This window comes from Marmota flaviventris, chromosome 1 (genome assembly GCF_047511675.1).
Source record: "Marmota flaviventris isolate mMarFla1 chromosome 1, mMarFla1.hap1, whole genome shotgun sequence".
Classification (NCBI taxonomy): Eukaryota; Metazoa; Chordata; class Mammalia; order Rodentia; family Sciuridae; genus Marmota; species Marmota flaviventris.
Window position 1 is genome coordinate 159,437,510 of NC_092498.1, and position 20,653 is coordinate 159,458,162.

The 20,653-nt window shown below is 38.2% G+C and overlaps 1 protein-coding gene across 9 annotated transcripts in view; it reads right to left on the minus strand.

Annotated features, from left to right (window-relative positions):
• Positions 1-20,653, minus strand: part of Slc25a26 (solute carrier family 25 member 26) — a 132,959-nt gene that overhangs the window by 44,356 nt on the left and 67,950 nt on the right. The gene's annotated exons all lie outside the window — the stretch shown is intronic.

The window sequence follows — 20,653 nt, forward strand, 5'->3', positions numbered from 1 at the left end:
TCAGGGGATACATCCAGGAACAAAAAATATCAGGTGAAAATGCACCCAACTGCAAAAACTAGAATCAATCAAACAAGAAAATAAATAAAGTAGCATTGGATTACAAGTCAAGCACAAAACAAATATCCATGAATTCATACTGCCATGATAAATAACTGAATAAATGAATCTACTTGAGAGAAGGGACACATCCTTGCTGAAGATTCTAAATAATGCCAGGAGACGCACGAGAAGGTGCAGTATAACTCGCCACTCCTGAAGGGGGCGCTGTGCACATGGTGACTTCCTTCTACAGGTAACAGGATGGCAAGCAAGGAAGAGTAATTTGACAGTAGAGAAATGTGACAGACACGGTGTCACATTGTCAAGTGGCCAAGGTAGTATGTACCCCAACACCAATATAACCATGAGAATAACATCTGTCAAATCCCAAAATACAGTCTGCAAAATACCTAACCAGTCCTCCTCCAAACTATCAAGGTCACCAAAATTAAGTAAAGCTTCAGAAGCTTCTTGGAGCCTACAACTAAGTGAAATGTGATGTCATGCTACAACAGAAAAAAAAAAAAAAACAAGTAAAAACTAAAGAAATACAAAAAAAGTATGGACTTCAGTTAATAACAACACATCAATACAGGTTCATTAGTTATAACAAATACACCTAACAAATCTAAGTCATTAATAACGGGATATATGGTAATGCTATATTAACTTGGCAATAATTTTACAAATTAAGACCACTCTTAACAATAAGCTTATTTTTAAAATTTTATTGGTTTTTTTTTTTTTTTTTTTTTTTTTTTTTGGTACCAGGAATTGAACCCAGGGGTGTTTAATCACTAAGCCACATCCCCAGCTTCTTACAAAGTTGGTTAGAGCTTGCTAAATTGCTGAGGCTATCTTTGAACTTGGGATCTTCCTGCCTTAGCCTCCCCAGCAGCTGAGATTCCAGGGAAGTGCTTATTTTTTTAAAAAAGGATTCAACTATTTGCCATTTTTTATTTGCTTTTTGGAGCACAATTATAATTAGAAAAATCCACATTTTCTCTTCTCAAAATAAGAAAGATGAAGCCTCTCAAAAATTAAAAATCCAGGGCTGGGGTTGTGGCTCAGTGGTAGAGCACTTGCCTGGCACTTATGAGGCACTCGGTTCAATCCTCAGCACCACATAAAAATAAAATAAAGGTATTGTTTCCACCTACAACTAAAAAATACACATTAAAAATTTTAAAAATCCAGAAGCCTTGGGAATCATTACTGCCCCTATAGAAAATATTCTAAATGAGAAAGCAGATTATTTGCTAATTATTCTTTGTATTATAACCACTATAACATCTTATAAATAATTTCTTTTTAAAAATTAGGGACATATGCTAAACCTAGAAAAGCTAACAAATAAATTTTTTAAATGACTAACATCTTAAAGATTTAATAGTGCTCAAAATGGAAAACTTTAGTTTGTGCAACTACAGATTAAAAAAAAAACTGAAATAATAATTAAATAAGCATTTGAAATGAGGCTCTTTTCTTTAAAAGCTCCATATGTTCAAATTATATCTAAATTATAATGTAGTAAATCTAACATTTAAAGTTTTGTCTGGTATCCTATTATGTCTCATGAGAACATCATGTTTTTCCCCACCCAATTTCCAGTTGGGTGTTTGACACTTAACTCCTGGCCCTCCTCCAAACCAGTTTCTCCCAGGTTGAAGGCATCTACACAGGCCCAGTTGTAGAGGTCACCTGGTCCTGGGTCACCTTTTGCTGCTCTCTTTCCCTCATAAAGGGCATCCTCTCTAACAGGCCATGGACTGGAACCTCCGGAAGTCAAGAGTGGGCTGGAAGATGAGGAGAAAGTAAGAAAGCTAAGGATGCGCTGGGAGTTGGGGATGTGGAAAGTCAAGGCCCCTACACCAGCATCCTGTACAAAGCAGGTTCTCAATAAATATTTACTGAACAAATGAAGAGATCCCTAGAAGAGACATATTGAGACATTTATAAGGCAAAATGCCACAGATCTTGTATCTAGAAGCTGATTTATAATCTCCATTTAAAATCAACACTAAAGCTGGAACAACCCACCCCAAAATAGGAACACTGTCTTTTAAGTAATCATCTTTCAATTTACTTATATTTTAAAATATGATAAATATACAATTCCTTAAAAGTAAAAAAAAATCCCTTTAACACTCTAACATTCAGTGGTAGAGTGTGCTCAGTGGTAGAGTGTTTGAATAGTATGTGCAAGGTCCCCGGTTCAATCCATACATTAAAAAATAAAGTAGGAGGGCTGGGGTTGTGGCTCAGCGGTAGAGCACTCGCCTCACACGTGCGAGGCCCTGGGTTCAACTCTCAGCACCACATAAGAATAAATAAGTGAAATAAAGGTATTTTAAAAAATAAATAAATAAATAAAGTAGGAGTGGGGTTGTGGCTCAGGTAAGCGCTTGCCTAGCATGTGTGAGCCCTGGGTTCGAGTCTCAGCAGCACATATAAATAAATAAAACAAAGGTCCATTTACAACTAAAATAAATATATATTTTAAAACAATAAAGTAAAACAAAATAGACTCTAACAGAACTCATCTCCATTGTCTAACACCTTCTCTACTGGAAGGGAGAAAAGGGATAAAGAAATTTTTAAAAGCAAGTTCATTTCAGCAGTCTTCTTTATTAAGAAGGTGTACTTAATACTACCGTACTGCCTGCTCCTGGGGAAAGCAATCATTTGCTTTCAAAATCTAGTGTGCTTACATGCATAAAAGTTAGATGACAAGGCTGGGGCTGTGGTTTAGTGGCAGGGCACTCGCCTAGCACATGTGAGGCACTGGGTTCCATCCTCAGCATCACAGAAAAATAAATAAATAAAGGTATTGTGTCTACCTACAACTAAAAAAAAATTTAATATGTTTTTAAAAAACTAGATGGCTTTCTAAATGTGTTTTGTTAGAAAGATGGAGAATCTTATGAAAAGGCTCTTATTAAGTATTGCACATTAAAAATATCTACAGAGAAAGCCCAAAAGGAGGAAGCATAGAAAAACAAATATGGCATGCAGGCAAATTAAAATTGAATATGGAAAATCTCTTATAAAGCACTTAGAAGCTGGGGTTATGGCTCAGTGGTAGGGCACCTGCCTAGCACTGGGTTGGATCCTCAGCACCACATAAAAATAAATAAAGAAAATAAAGGTACTGTGTCCAACTATAACTAATAATAATAATAATAATAGCACTTTAAATGTAATTATAATTTTATTATAATTTCTATTGGCTTAATATGGAATTCCAGTTTAAAAAGAAAAAAAGTCACTTTATCCCCATTTTCCTGGTGTTTAAAATCTATTAATGACAAATCCTTAGGGTTATGTGCCAAGCGCTGCCCGAAGCACTATCTATACTTTACAACTAGGTTGTAATATAAACTAATTCTAAAAAAAATTAAAAATAACCAGCATAAATTTTGTATTTTAACAAAAGTTGGCCAAGAGAAAATACTGTAAATCACCTGGTCACAGGTCATTTTTTTCTCAAAGATAATATTCTCCCATTTCAATAAAAGAATGTTAATGCTTTCTGAAAACATTTTAAATGATGTCAATAAGATAACAAATGGAATCTTAAAGATGAAAAATCTAAAGGTAAGTAATTATCGAAGAAAATCCTGTAAGCAGAAACACAATACACTTTGCCATTAACTAACAAATGTTCAAAACACACAATTTTTATTGATGAAAGATGTTTTCACTATTCCTTGAACATGGGGGCGTTTATTTTGTTTTTTGTTTTGGCGGGGAAGGGGTCCTAAGGTTGAACCCTGGGGCTCAACTAAGCTACACCCACAGCCCTTTATATTTTGAGACAGGGTCTCACTAAGTTGCTCAGGCTGGCCTCGAACTTGTGATCCTCCTGCCTCAGTCTCCCAAGTTGCCAAGATTATAGGGTGTGCCATCACACCTGGTATTTGAGGGCACTTTTAAGGTAAAAATCTTGTAGATGACTTGAACAGCTGTAGATGACTGAAGATGTTGTTAGATAGGAAACAGAAATATGTCAGCAAACATTTTAGACTCCCATCACTAAAGAAAACAGGATAGCAGTAAGCCCTATGAAAATACGGGATCTGATGGGGAAATGATAAGCCACCACCGATTTCCTTCTTACATGAACCAAGTTTAAGACCAGGAAAGTCTAACACCGGTTCACACAGAGGGCCTCACAGAAGCAGCTCTTCATACTAATTAAAGGGAAATGGCTGAAATCTATAAAGAAAACAAGGATAAGATAACCTATCCATTAAGCTGCATTTTAATAGGACTTCTATTCTCTTTTCATAACATGACAAAAAAAATGCACCACCACAACAACACTAAGAAAAATCAACATAATTTTAAAAATCTGCAATTTTCCTTTCCCATTGAAATGTATTAATAAGAAATAAGGAATGCTGGTGTGGTGGCACATGCCCGCAGTGGTGGCCACTTGAGGCTAAAGTGCAGGACTGCCGGAGCACACAAGCTCAGAGCGGCCTGGGCAACAGAGCGAGGCCCAGCCTCACAAGGACAGAGACAAGAGGACGAATTACTACACCAACACAAAACATGACTTCACAGGACATTTACTGTTTTTCAATCAAATTCCTAAAAGAAAGAAGTACATTTATTAATATAAATCAAGGCCTATATCTATATTACAAATATCTTTCAATTTGACCCAACAAAACCAAATTGTAGTAACTGTATAAATATTTGATTTCTCAAAAGAGCTTATTATATTAATATACTGACTGAGGACTAAATTATCACTTGCCTTTTCATCACTAAATAAGAAATGAATGTAAAGAACGGTCATGACAGAATGAACTAAAAATGTAGGAACCCTTTAAAAAGTATGAAAAATCTTTTTCTGAGTAAAACAATATGAAGTTCAAAGACACTTAGTCTGATTGAATCTCCATTAACACCATGAGTACTCACTGAAGGCCCAGTTAAGAATCCAGAGCTAAGGGGGATTCTGGGGATAAAACATGATTAAAACAAGATTTTTGGCTTTGAGAACCAATTCTGTGGTGCTCCATTGTAAGAGTAGATTCTGGACCACAGAAAGGATAACCAGTTACCAGTTTATAAACAAAGATGAGCCAAGTATGGTGGCTCATGCCTGCAATCCCAGAAACTTGGGAACCTGAGGCAGGAGGAGTGCAAGTTCAAGAGCAGCCAGGACGATTTAGCAAGACCCAGTCTCAAAATAAAAAATAAAAAGGGATAGGGATATAGCTCAGACATAGAACCCCACTTTGTTCCATCCCTAATACCACTAAAAGGGGAGGCAATTAAAATAGGCATTGCCCCTGTGTTTCAAATTGTTATATACACATGTACACCCATACACACACACACACACACACACACACACACACACACGTGTGTAATTGTGGGTGTAAATATACACCAAAAACATAACTATCTCTCAAGCATAACAGTACCAATAACCAAAAGACACACCTGTGACACAGGCAGGATGGAATCTCCATCTTCCACTGGTAGAAGCTCTGAAGAGGTACTACTCAATGTGCAGAACTAACCAAGAAATTGCTTGTTTTGTTGTCTAAAGTAAGGAAATATTCAGTGGAACTGAAACAGAGATCCTTTAAAATTAAAAGCAACTTCCTGATAACTACTTTTCTGCCTCCAGAACTTGTTCATGAGGAGAATGAAAACAAAACCTACCCGTGGCACCAAGGAGGCCGAGCCTGACCTGTTCTCTGGCTGGCCCAGGCTAGCTAACTCTACACATGGATGTCACCTGGCTCTGGTTGCTATAAACTGTAACCATTTCTGTAGAACCAGGGGAGAAACCATCTAACTGCTTCTCCCCATTTGGCCAAACTGCACAAAATCCAGTTTTCCTTTTTCACATGTTTGCTTATTTCTTATGGTGGCCAGCCAGGATCCAGGCTGGTTGCCAGGGTTGGTTGCTAGTAACAGAATTCTTTTTTAATAATTTTATTTACATTTTGGTTTTTGGGGGACACAACATCTTTGTTTGTATGTGGTGCTGAGGATCGAACCCGGGCCGCACGCATGCCAGGCGAGCGTGCTACCGCTTGAGCCACATCCCCAGCCCGTAACAGAATTCTTTCATCATTGATCTTTTCTGTGTAAAGAATGAAAAACAAGAGCAAAATTAAACAAAAAAACTTGACAGTTTAAGAAATACACAGCTTTAACAAGTCAATTAATCTGAAATACCATTAAAAAACAACAACAACAACAATAAGGGAAAAATCCCAAAGATTCATGAAATCCAGGCAGGAACTCTGGGACCTATGTGGATGATGCAGTAAAGGTGATCCGGAGAGAAGTGGGAAGCTCTAAACCCGTATTCTAGAATGTCAAGCTGCTTGAACCAAACCAAGCTATCACAACTCTTGAGTGTGTATGTGTGTGTGTGTGTGTGTGTAAACACAGGCATATGTGTGGAGGAAGTAGGCTGCTGGTGGGGATCTAATTTACCACGGGACTAGATTTGTTTGTTTTAAATACTGGCAAAGCCAAGAAAGGTGAGGTAGGCAAGCCCTAAAGGTTGCCTCCTTCCAGCTTCCTTATCAAGTGATATTTACAATGAAAAGAAGTCATAGGGGATTTGCAAACAGTCACAAGGGAAAATAAAAAACAAATTTTAAATTTAGTAAATCTTCATGCTCTGTTATTTCAGGTAGTCTAAGGCAAAAATAATCATGTTCGATGGCTAGCCTTCAGGAGACATGATCCTGAGGACACACAGGAAATCCTAGAGGGTTCTTATGTTAGTTAGCATATCCTTTTGTAGATGTTTAGATGGAACTATTCGAGGTCCTTGCCCTTGTCACCTCTGGAATATGGACTCATGATCAGAGTCCTTCAAATAGAAACTATTATTCTTGGATATTATGCAGGTTTCCCACTCTATAGAATTGACTTGTACATATATATACACATATCACACTTTATACAGAAGCATTTTTCATAGACTATAGATAATATAGCACTTAAGTAATGGTCTCTGCAAAATAATTTAAAAACACTTATACAAATGCCAGTACCTAAAAATAGTAAATTCCCAATGAGTCAATTTCAGTTTTCAAAAGGCCTACTGGGCCGGGAATGTAGCTCAGTGGTAGAGCACCTGCCTGGTATGTGTGAGGCCCTGCACTGGATCCTTAGCACCAGAAAAAGAATAAACAGTTCAAATCAGGCCTATTCACCAGAAAAAGAATAAACAGTTCAAATCAGGCCTATTTCCAACCTCTTATGACTCCAGTTGCCATTCATTTATGATCCCTTTCCTCAGAAGCCATCGACAAGGTCAAAATGACAGGAAACCAGAGACAAATGGCATAGCAAAACACAGGTGTCCAAAGTCACCAAAAATCCAAAGATAATTATAGTCTTAAAATCCAAATGACTGAGGCAAACTCAACACCCTTTTAAGAAAAATGTAACTTTTAAGAAAATATAATAATAGCAAAGTACTTATATGACAAACATTCACACATTTCCTGCGAGATTCAAGGCAGAAGAGAAGATGAGTGGGGACGCGCAAGAAGAGACCTCAGACACCCATCATCATTTCTGGCAGCTGATAGGAGATGCATGCCTGGCTTTGGAAAATCGTTTTTTGACAGGTAAAGGTGGGGAGCAGGGTCTTCTGACAGAAAGGACAAAGAAAAGTCACTGGGAAACAATGACTCTTCCAAGTTCCAAAGTCTCCTGACATACGGAGGACAGAGATAGTGCGAGTGTACAGAAAGGGAACATGGAACGTGGGCCCTCAGCGTAAGACACCATGGATACAGTCTAAAGAGAAGTCTACTGATGCAAAATAGGAGGCTCTGGGGCAAATTTAAAGTTGGTGTGAGCTGGAGAGGGGGACACACAGTGGAGGGCAGGCTTGCTCCAAGTTATGCCCTAATAATATAGAGGGCAGTGGTTTTCAGGCTGTGCCTAAACCTGAGTTACCCATTTTGTAAAGCAGCAATGTGCCATGAGCTACTCCGCTTTGAATACAAGTGCCAAGGAAGAAAGACTCTATACCTTGTTTATATAAGTAAATAATTGCATCTGCCCAACACAACGACAAAGCACAAACTGATAAATCATTTATGCGTGTTAACTTATCAAGCTGAATCAAGGAGTACCTGGACACATGGACATCCCAAATCATATCAGAAACCAGACACAGAAGCTTATCAAACTAATTATTCCAAAAATTCTCACAGTGTGGAAAGACACAAACGTGTTTGGTCTACACTGAAAGCAGAACGTGAAACATAGGCACGTGGTGCTTTAGGAAAAGATGGCAATGAGAAGGATCTGCAGCAACGCATGAGTGCACGGGAGATGGGAGACTCTTCTAGGCTAGAAGTAGGAGCTGGAGCTAGGAACAGGTATTGTGAGGCATTCTGGAAGAACTCGTGGTAGAGCCAAAGATGAGAATGGCAGTGTACACTGGTACATTCATACTTAGGCTACACAGTCTGCCTTTCCCATTAACAGGATCTGTGACTTTGATCCTGTGTTTCCTTAACTATAAAGTAAAGCTAGTAGACACCAAGACTGCTCAAGGTCCTTGCAGCATTGAAGTTTTGCCATTCCAAGGTTCTAAGGCCTAAAACTGTGTTGACTGATTCACGGCACAGGCAGGAAGTCAAGAGGTGCACTGTTGGAATAAGGCTACTGCACACATCTGTGGGATCACAGACGCTTCAAAACTGATTTTAAGTTGACAGAGTTCCTAATTTTGGCTTAACTGTTTTCTTGACTGCAACAAAACTAGTGGAAAGAGCAAAATCTATGACATCGAGGAGACTGTAAGAATCCACATCTGCCAAGAGACCTTGAGCGACTTACTTATTTAATCCATAAAAGAGAGGCACTCACTGGGAAATAGATAATAAGGACCTGGGCACCCTGTGTGGGTGGCAGCTTCTGTATGGATGGTTCCACAGAATACCTTCTCTCACGGCTTCTATCTTTCTGCTTTCCTTCACTGCTGCTGTCATGCAAGATATTTTATTTTAAAAGAAAGAATTCATTAGCCTTATCTGTAGTATCTATAGATTTCTATAATAAGGAATATTCCAAGAAAAATTATAAGACTCACAAAGCTGCTGGCCAACTCAAATAGATATTTTTTAAAAATCCTTCTGAAATTTCTCTGACTCAGAGCTACTGTCCCCTCAGTAGGTCCACTGAGTTGTCTCACTGGCAGGACACTCACACTCAGAGTGCCCACAATCTAACTCACGACCCCCTGGCCCAGACCCAGAGCGCAGCTCCTCCAGGTTCCCCAGGTTGAAGAACATGCTCACTCTCTGTCCAGGTGTTAGTGTCAGGAACCCGCAGATCCTTCTTGGTGCCTCCTTTTCCTTCACAAACTGGTAGCCAATCCTGTCCTGTCACTTTGCTCTCCAAAATCTCTCATCAATAAGTCTGTTCCTCTCTGTTGCCTCCCTCTTCCTGCTACCTTACCTCTCCCATGGACAATGGCCACACCCTGACTCCTCTCCATCCAGCCTCACCACCACCCATTTTCCAGAGGGCCCAGAGACAGCATCAAAAAAAAAAAGACCAACAAGCAAAAGCAATCACCTTCTATATTAGACAGCTCTCCTTCACCACAACAAGCTGCCTGGGCTAATTAGCTCAGAGGTCTATTTTGGCTCGATATTTGGAGTTTTCAGTCCATGATGACTGGCTGTACTGTTTGTCTGTGGTGAGGTAGCACATCATGGGAGAAGCAGGTGGCAAAATAAAACCTCTCACTTCATGGCCAGGAAGAGAGGGAGGAAGGGAGAGAGGGGGAGTGGGGGAGAGGGGAGGGGGAGGGGAGAGGGGAGGGGGAGGGGAGAGGGGGAGGGGGGAGAGAGGAGAGAGAGAGATTAGGCTCTACCACTAAGGTTTCACCATCCCCTAAATGGGCCTAAGGGGCCTAAAGGCTAAAGAGGCTCACCTTCCCAGGCCTCCACCTCCTTCACCTAACTACTATTCACACATGAGATCCCGGACCTGAAAGTACTACCTTTAGAAAAATGCCACTAACTGGTCTGGAGTCAATCAGAAGTCCTACTATGACATTCGCACACCACCTGTGAGGCACTCAGTATATCCAGTTTAAACAGTGTTTGCTTCGGTACCAGACTGAAAGCTGGGAAAAACATGTTTACCTTGTTAACAGACGTTTCCCCTACACACAGCGCCTCCTCCATGTGAAAGACTGACAGAGAGTACAGGATTCAACTGCAAAAGGACCCTTGGACCTTTGAACACAGCAGGGTACATGCCCTACCTTGCCTTAGAATTTCTATCTAACTTTTATTCTGGTTATCTGTTCTTTTTTTATTCAATATATGCTTTAAATCTCCTACCAACTGGAACTTATGAATGCCTTAGGAGAGCTTACACTAGAACTGTGGAATCTTCCAGCACACAGGAAAAAGGAATCCAACACAGGGTGGGGTGGGGGAACAGGGTAAGAAGGAACTATTATTAACTAAGCACAGTAAAGGAAGACAGTACACAAGTCAGTTCAAATTCTCCACAAATTTCTCTTAAATTGCCCTACAGGTTTAGGATACCTGGTCTTCTATGTGCAACCTTATAGAGTAATTTATATACACTGAAGTTTGAGTATCACTGAGCTATAGTTGAGTAAAGAGTAAGCAAAATGCAGATCTAGGAGCACTCGAATCCTTCTGCCTTTAAGAGACTATCAGATGAAAGGAAGAGAGAACAGCAATCCAAAGTGATCTCCTGGTCTGTGGGGTTATCAATGTTGTTATACAGTGAAACTCCCTCAACCATGATAGAGGCCCACAGACCAACATGTCTGTACACGTGGACTGCACTAGCACAGGGCCTAGCACAGAGCAGGTGTAGGATTTAAATCTGTGGTTTGTTAACTCAAAACCACACACGGGCTGTTCTGAAAAGCTACAGAAAAGAACAAAGTCAGCTGCTCCTGGTCTTCTTGGTGTAAAAGGGGAGCCTGCTCCTTGTTGCTCTTCCTGCCACCTCACTCAACTCAGGACATAGTCAGGCCCAAGAGCAAGAAAAGGGAAAATGTCTTTTTCCACACAAAATGTCTAAGAACATACAGGGAACAGGAAAATGACCAAATGGGCAAAATGAGGGACTGGGGATTGATCCCCTGGTGGGACCAAAATATTTACAGGTGTCTAAGCCAGAAGATAAAACCCCCAGGTCAGAAGCTAATGGGCAGTGGACCCAGCTTTAGAGAATCCTATGCTCTTTAGTATTTGACTTTGAAGACTTTGTGAGCACCCAGATATTCCACATCTAAACCTCTTTCCCTGTGCCAACACCATTTTTTAACCAATTGTCTCCAACCTGCCATTTCTCCCATCAAGCCAAGCACAAATGATACAAGCTCAAGAATGGCTTTCTTTATAGATGGCAGTAAAAGATGAATGGTCCCGAGGGGCTCCAATGCATCAAGGATGTGATCTACAGACTTCCATGTAAAGCAGAATTTAGGGACAAAAGAACTACCTATAGCCTTAAATAAAGGGTAAATCACTCTTATGTTCTTCACTTAAATATACTCAACTAAATAAGATACATTAAAAGGTCCCCTCTCTTAATTTTGTTTAATAAAATCACCACAAAAATCCTCTCTGACAACAATCCTTATTCTACCTTAAGAATGTATATGAATATACTGATAATAAGCTGTTGAAAGGAATATACTGAGCCAGACAAAGAATAACTGCTTTTCCAACAATATTTTAAGAATACTGAGATGGGCAGGGGTAGTAGGCCGTGATCTACAGCCATATTCCACAGAGTTGTATTTTGTCACTCAATTATACAAAATATTTCTCACATGGAATATTATATTTTGAAGATGAAGTAAAATATAATTTTTGCCTAGCATATGTAAATCATAAAAAAAAACTTTCCAATAAGAGAAAATAAGAATATGTGCCTTTTTGAGAGTATAAGTTGGTTCAACTACTTTGGACAAGAATTTAGCTATACCAATGAGACTAAATGCATATCTTACCTCACAGCACAGCATTTCTGCCCCTGTATATACAACTAAGTACCTAAACTCAAAACATGTGCAGAATGTCCACAGCAGCTTCACTCACACAGCCATAAACTATCCACAACCTTCATCTACCAACTGAGGAAATAAAACACAAATTGTGGTATATTCATATAATGAATATGCAAAGTAAAAATAATTTTAAAAGAACGACCTTACATATAACAAAATGGACCGAATTTCAGAGTGAAAGAAGGCTAAGAAAGATTTCCATTTTCTTCTTACCACTTTTATGGGCACCACTTCTACCTCCCTGGCAAAGGCCAGACCAACTGCTGTGGTCTGTTCCCGATGGGCTTGTAATCCTTTCTAATTCAGTTCACCTGGCTGCCCTGCCATCTCAGCTCTTTGACGAGCTCAAAACAAACAAACAAAAAACCTACCCTTTTTTTGTACCTATTATCTGACTTTTTCTCCCCATGGCTTTATTCAGCCTAAGTGAAATGACACATCAGAAAACACTATGAAATGACTGAAAATGAAAATGTATCAAGAGTTTTGGGGGATACAACCAATTTGGTGATTAGAGGATAACTTACACGTTTAATGCTTCCATGAGAAAAACAGAAAAGTCTACAAATCAATATTCTAAGCTTAAGAAGCTGGAAAGGGAACAGTAAAATAAATCCAAAGCAGTAGGAAAAAAATTTGTAACAAAATATTACTAAAGCAAATCCAGAAATACATAAAAATGATAATGCATCATGTGCAGTGAGATACATCCCAGAAATGCAAAGTTGCTTCACCATTCTAAAAAGCCAATATGACCTACTGTGCTAATAAAACAAAGAAGAAAAACCACACCATCAATTCAACAGGTGCAGGAAAAGCATTTGAAAAAATAAACACCCATTATAATTAAATAAAAAGATAAGCCAACTTCCAGGAACTTTTCCAACTTGACAAAGAACATTTATATAAAAGCCACAACTATCACAATGATTAATGACAAAAGGACACATGCCTTTCTTTCCCCCAAGACTGCAAAACAGTCACCACTTCCATTCAGTGGGAGGTCCTTAACAGGGCAGAAACGCAAAGAAAAGAAATAAGATGACTGTTGGCATGGAAAAGTAAAAAAGAATCCTGCCAATGCCAAGTGTTGGCGAGGATATGGAACAACTAAGAATGCTCTCACACAGCCTGGAGGAAGTGTAACATGACACAATCACTTCCAAAAGCAGTTTGGCAGTTTCTTAAAAACTTACATCCACAACATATGACCCATATTTTCCACTCTAAGTATTTACCCAAAAGAAACCGAAACAAATAAATACCCACACAAAGAATAGATGTAGCTGCTTTATTTATCACTGCCCCAAAGTGACAACTTAAATGGGTATCTACAGGAGAATGCATAAACAAATTGTGCACATTCATATAACTGAATATGACTGATCAACAAAAAGGAATAAGCAACTGCTATGTACAACATGGCCGAACTCCTGAAAATACTACGCTGAGTAAAAGACGCTAGACGCTGGAGAGGACTTACTGTATGGTTTCATGTATTTTAAATGCTTTAGAACACATATACTAGATCTAACATGCTAGAGGGCACAACAGCATGTGGCTGGCTTGGAGATCTGATATAAAGGGCACAAGAGAACTTTTCTGGTGGTGATGAGAATATCCAATACCAAAAAAGGCAGACCAGGAGCTGCAGGCTGCCCGCCTGTCTGGGTAAATAAAGTTTCAGTACCCATTTATGTGCCATGTATGGCTGCTTTCACACTACACGGGCAGAACTCAGTAGGTCTAACAGAGTCGGGATGGCCTGCCAAGTCTGAAATACTATTTGGCCCATTATGTAAAAAACTTACACCTGTTCTAAGTCTCGCTCTTATTTGAGGTCATGGGGTCATAGGATTGTAGGACTACGTCAAAATGCAACATCCATTAAATGGACATATTTCCTATATGTAGAATGACATCTCAATAACATAGATTTAAAAGGAAAAAGTACCTTGAAGAGGGAAAAATCATGATGTAAAGACAAAATATTAGTCCCAGTAATTAGTTAAAAATTACAAAAATAAAAGCTGTGACATGAAAAGGTGAAGAATAAATAACTGTGGCAAGAAAATTATTTTTGCACTGAAGGTATAAGAGTTCCTAAAATCTTTTATCTGCTTAAAAACAGATCCTCCTAAAAGAATTTAAAAGAACTCCCCTCCTCAGGAGCAATTCTCAACTTCTTAGAGAAGCCTACACCACATAGATAGACACTGTCACAGAAATATTAAACAAACCCCAAATTCTAATTACCTCCCTCAGTTACAGTTCCTTGTAACCATCTTTGTATACATTCCTATTTAAATCTGGTTCCAATTTTCTTGCAAATCTGTCTTCTGTCAATTTAATTTGCGGGCCCTCAATCACAAAATCTAAATTTCAAAAGAGTTTTTTTTCCCTCTCCAGTAGACAAAAACATGAGGCTAAAGAACACTGGGCTTACCAACTAACCTTAATAACATATACAGTACACTGTTTTAGAATTTATATATTATTTTTTAACCAGAATATTATTTTTGTTACTGTAAATTTGATTGGAAAATATGGTTTAGATTAGTCAAAGCCTGTTAAAGGCACGACACTCAGTTCCAATGTGGCCTCTATTCACTCTCTTTCTCTCATCACCCCTTCTCAGCCCTCCCACTCCCTTTCCCTTCTACTGGCCCCAAGGGTAGGAACACATTCAGGCAGATGAGCTTCTCATAATGTTCCACCACAGAGGGAAGAAAGAAGGAATCTCCACTTATACCTAATCCTCATCTCAAAATAGGTTCTGTAAGTAAATTCCTACTTTCAAATTCTCATTTTTAATAGGAACTTTTGTAGTGAGTTTTATAACACCATATTTAATTATTTTCATATTGTCATTTTAAGGCAATATAATCCATAATGATTTAAAAACAGACGCAAAAAAAGAACTCCAAGGGGAATTTGTTCCCACTTAATCATAAACCTTGACTAAAAATGTATTATGAAAAACCTGCAGAAAGTTGTTCGACATCAAATATGTGGTTTCCAATCAACAGCAAGTGCCCCCAAATAACTGACACTGGACTGAAAAGTTTCACATGGTAACTGATAAGTCGCTCAACACTGACCGGGTGCCATGCTGCAAACTGATGTAGAAGTTCAGTCATGGCATATGTACAGAACCTCAGATTCCAAGTCCACATTCATTGGCCCACGCTTATTTGCTATTAAAACCACATGTTGGCACTGAATCCTTTTATGGTTCATTTGAAACAAACATGATGCAGAAAATTGTGGGAAACCAACAGAGCCCTAGAAGTCTGTCAAAGGCAAGATACTCCATTCCAACACAACCCCAGGTTGTGAAGCCTAAACTAAGCCTATCTGTGGTTAAAAGAAGTCTGCTTCATTAAAAAAAACTTCATTGCAGCTGGAATGAGAATGAAACTGCCTACCAACGAACAAGTTTTTATTTTTATCCCAGAAATTAGAAAACATGGATCTGATTACTTGTTTAATGAGAAACTATATTACAAAACTTTAATGATATCTTCAAATGAGTAGTATATTTAAAAGTAACAGAAATATATTTAAAAGTACTAATTTAACAAAAAACTAAAGCATATATCAAACTAGTAAAGTGACCTTAATACAAAGGATTCTTTCAAAGATCCTTAAGGAAAAAACAATCATCTCAAAATACCCTACGCCAGGAACTATCTTCAACATTCGTTTCAGACAACCTTGTAAGTATTTGAAAGCAAATTTGCTAAGGTTTGAATGTGTCCTCCAACATTCACAAAGGGAAACTCAATCCTCCATGTGGCAGAATTGGGAGGTGGGCCTCCTAAGAGAAGGTGCATGGGCCATGAAGGTGGAGCCCCCTAAAGGAATTAATGCCATTAACTCCTTATCTCAGGAGAGAGCTCCTTATAAAAGAACACATCAAGCCTCTCCTGATTTCTGTGTCTGAGCACACTCTTTCTCCTTCTACCTTCCACCTTGGGAAAAAGTAGGAAGAAGACCCTTGCCAACTGCCAGCCCCTCGATAATGGACTTCTCAGTCTCCAGAACCGTAAGAAAAAAGATTTCTGTTCATTATAAGTTACCCAGTCTGTGATATTCTGCTATAGCAGCACAAAATGGAAGTTTCCCCTGACAATTCGGAATTCTAAATAGCAGACCATTATTAAAGTAAGACCAAAATCAATGAAGTGCTCCAGGTACTGAGGAACAAGAAAGTATAAAAAAAAAAAATTCTCCAAGAAAATTCTTTAAAATTTTAAAGTCAACTTTCACCACTGTTTCCACCACCCTGAACATCAAACCTACTTCACCTCTCATTCCCTCTAATTACTCTGTGCACCCTGTCCATCACTTACCCCAATTGGCATGCAATTTAAATCAGCAAACTTTAAAAGACCTCCACAATTTGTTAAACATTATGATTTATAAATTAGTGAAAGAGATGCAAATATCCAAATAACTATCAGTACTCTGTAACAATGCGTCCAAGCACCAAGAGAGGAGGTGGCTGGGGCTGGGGGAGACCCTTCCAAGAAGAGGTCATGTCCAAGTTCAACCATGATGCCTAGGTTCTCCTAATGCTACAAACAATAAGAAAATACTCAAAATAGAGAGAATGGTATCAACTTTGGTATGCATCATAATCATCTGCAAGACTTGTCAAAATACAGATTCTGGACCCTGTCCTGAGATTTCCCACCTAGTCAGAGCCTGCAGATTTGCATTTTTATCAAACTCCGAGGTAATCCTGGTGCTGTTCATCCAGGACCATTGGCATAAGCAGATATGCATTGACAATTTGGAGAACCCTAGTTAAGTTTCCTGTGGTTGGAATACAGCTTGGTATTAATTTATAGTAAATTCTTTTTTTCTTTCTCACAAAATGTTTCAATTATGTAAGTTTAGTTTTTGGTTTGTTTTCCTTTTTGAAGGTGGGCTTAGAGATCAGGACTACTGGAATAAAAAGCAGAATTGTTGTTAAAGGCCTAAAAAAGCATGGGTAACAAAACGGATAACTGGGATCACATCAAACTAAAAGCTGCACAGTAAATGAAACAAAAGATTAAAGACATAAACTACAGAATGGAAGTAAATACTTGCAAACTGTGCACCTGATAAGAGGTTAACATCCAAAATTTATAAGGAGCTCCACTCGATAGCAAAAACACAACCCTATTTTTAAAATAGGCAAAGAAACTGAACAGACAGTTCTCAAAAGAAGACAAATGTCTAACAGGTACATGAAAAAAATGTTCAACATCACTAATCATCAAGGAAATGCACATCAAAACCACAATGAGATACTAACTCAAACCTGTTAGAATGGCTACTACCAAAAGAACAAAAGACGACAGGTGTTGGAGACAATGTGGATAACCTGGAACCCCTGGATTTTAATGGGGGAAATGTAAGTACAACCTTTATGGAAAGCAATATGGAGGTTCCTCAAAAAATTGAACAGAAAACCACCATAACATCCAGTAATCCGACTTCTGGATTAATCTCCAAAGGAAGTAAAATAAGTCTATTGAGCTTCCATGTTAACTGCATTACATTCACAATAGGCAAAATATGGAATCTACCACAAAGTGTCCATCAAGGAAAGAATTTAAAGAAAATGTAGTATCACACACAATGGAACACTGGTCAGCCTTTAAAAAGAAAATTCTATCACTTGCAACAATATGGATGAACCTAGAGGACATTGTGTTAAGGGAAATAAACCAGAAACAGAAAGATAAATACTGCATGATCTTATTCTTACATAGTCTTTAAAAAGTCAAATTCACAAAAGCAGAGAGTAGACTGGAGGTTGCAGGAGTTGGGACACATCTGAGATATATTGGGGAGTTTACTGGTCAATGAATATGAAAGTTCAATTAGATAAGAGGATAAAATTTTAGGGATCTATTGTATAACAATGATTATAATTTATAACAATGTATTATATTCTTGGGAATTTACAAGAGTAGATATTAAGTATTTTTCACCATGAAAAATACAAATGTGAGGTAATACATGTCAATTAGGTTGATTTAGCCATTCCCCAAAGTACTCCATTTCAAAACATTGTGTCATACACAATAAATATCTTCAATTTTTGTTAATTAAGGTAATTGTTTTTAAGCTTCAGAAAAAGAACTAGAGGGTCTGACAAGTTTTATTCTGATTACAGTCTTAAGTCCATTTGGGCTGCTATAATGAAATACTGAGTAGTTAATAAATAACACAAATTTATTTTGGACAGTTCTGTATGACAAGGAAAATAAGGTACTGTCAGATTCAGTGTCTGGCAGTGGTCCTCATAAAGGAGGGTCCCTGGCCTCTCTTATGAGGACACTAATCCCAACACAGAGACTCTACTCTCGTGACCTAACAACCTCCCAAAGGACACACCTTCTAACCTCATGGGTTAGCCTTTCAACACAAGGATGGGGTGAAGGGACACAAACATGCAGACCACAGTCATTATATAAAATACTTCAAAACATGAAAGAAAATGTCTTCAAATCTGAGGGAATTTGTTAAACAAAATGTAAAACTTTCAGCTGGACATGGTGGCGCACACCTGTTATCCCAGTGGCTCCAAAGGCTGAGACAGAAGTATCGCAGGTTCAAAGCCAGCCTCAGCAACTTAGTGAGGACCTAAGCAACTCAGTGAGACCCTGTCTCTAAATAAAATACAAAATTGGGCTGGGGATGTGGCTTAGTGGTGGCCCCTGAGTTCAATCCCTGGTACCAAAAAAAAAAAAAAAAGTAAAACTTTCATAAAGAAATTATCTTCCATTTACATGAAAGAGTTCAAATAGGTCAACGAATCCTGCTGCTGTATATGAAGTTAGGATGCAATAATTGAAATATATTAACAACAGAAGGGAGATCAGTAGAGAAAGAGGATAGGGGAGGAAAGAAGAGGGTGAAAGAGAAAGTACTTGGAATGAACATAAATTATGTCATGTGCATGTGCAAATTTGTCATGATGAATCTATTACGTATAATTAGAATAGCCCAATAAACTTTTTTTAAAAAGGAAAGAAAGCCATACAAAAAAATCAAGTGGTTTATAATACCTCACACCTAGTATAATAACTATACAAAACATTTTAAACAAAGAAAACTAAAATGTTGGCAAGACACTGGAACCCTCACACACTGCTGGTGGGACTGTAAATGGTGCAGCCACTGTGGAAGAGAGAGTGGTGCTTCCTCACAAAGTTAAGAACAGAAGTACTGTACAACCCAGCGATCCTACTTACAGGTGTATCTTCAGGTGAACTGAAAGCAGAGACTCCAACAGATCTTGCACACCAGTATTCAAAGCAATAGTATTCACAATGGTCAGAAGCTTAAGATAATCCAAATGGCTATCAACACATGCATGGATAACAAAATGTGGTGCATCCATACCATGGAATATGATTCAGCTATAAGAAGTTATGTTATAGGGGCTGTGGCTGTGGCTCAGTGGTAGAGTGCTTGCCTAGCATGTGTAAGGCACTGTGTTTGATTTGCAGAACTGTATACAAATAAATAAAATAAAGGTTCTTTGACAACCAAAAAATATTTTCAAAAAAGAAGTTATGTTACAAACTAGAACACTGGATAAACTTTAAAACACTGCTGAGTGAAATAAGCTAGACACAGAGCACAAATATTGCATGATCTCCTTATATGAAATACCAAAACCAGGAAAATTTGGAAAGAAAGTAGATTAGAAGTTACTAGGGACTGGGGTAAGGAGGGAATGGGGAATTATTGCTTAACAGCAGTAACAGAATTTGTGTTTAAAGTGATGAAAAATTTTTGGAACTAGTGGTAATAGTTGTACAATACTATGAATATAATTAATGCTACTGAATTACCCACTTAAATTTTTTAATGGCAAAATTTGTTATTATACATTCTACCACCAAAACAGTTTTAGGTTCAATGAAAGTTTAACTCTCAATTTTATGTCTAAAAGCCCACTAAAGAGTAAACTGCTGTCTTCAGCCAGACACAGTGGCATCTGCCTGAAGTTCCAGCTACATGGCAGGAGCATTGTTTGAGCCCAGGAGTTCAAGACCAAGAGTTCAAGACCAACTTGGGCAACATATGGAGACGCTTCTCAGAAAAAAGGTTAAACAGTTGTCATCAGTACCTTGATTTTAGTTTAGATAAGCCCTTAAATTATGAAGATGTGTCTTATTGTTTTTTGTTTTTGTCAATAGTACTTATAAGGTCACAAAGAAAAACTGCTAATGGGAGACTGGACAATAGTTTTAACCAAATTTAGTCAAAGTGACTAAGAGAAATAGTCAAAAGACTATTTTTATAATAAATATATATACATAAAGTATATAAACTTTTTATATTATGCACAACATATAAGCTCATTAACAAACTAAAGTGTAAGAATACTAGATAAGTGGAGTTTGTTTCATAAATAAATCATCTAATTTCATCTCCCCAATCATGAAACATCAACTGCCTAGTGAAGCACAAGACGTGTTCTGATGGGACCACAGACCAGCAGGGCCTATCACCAAATGG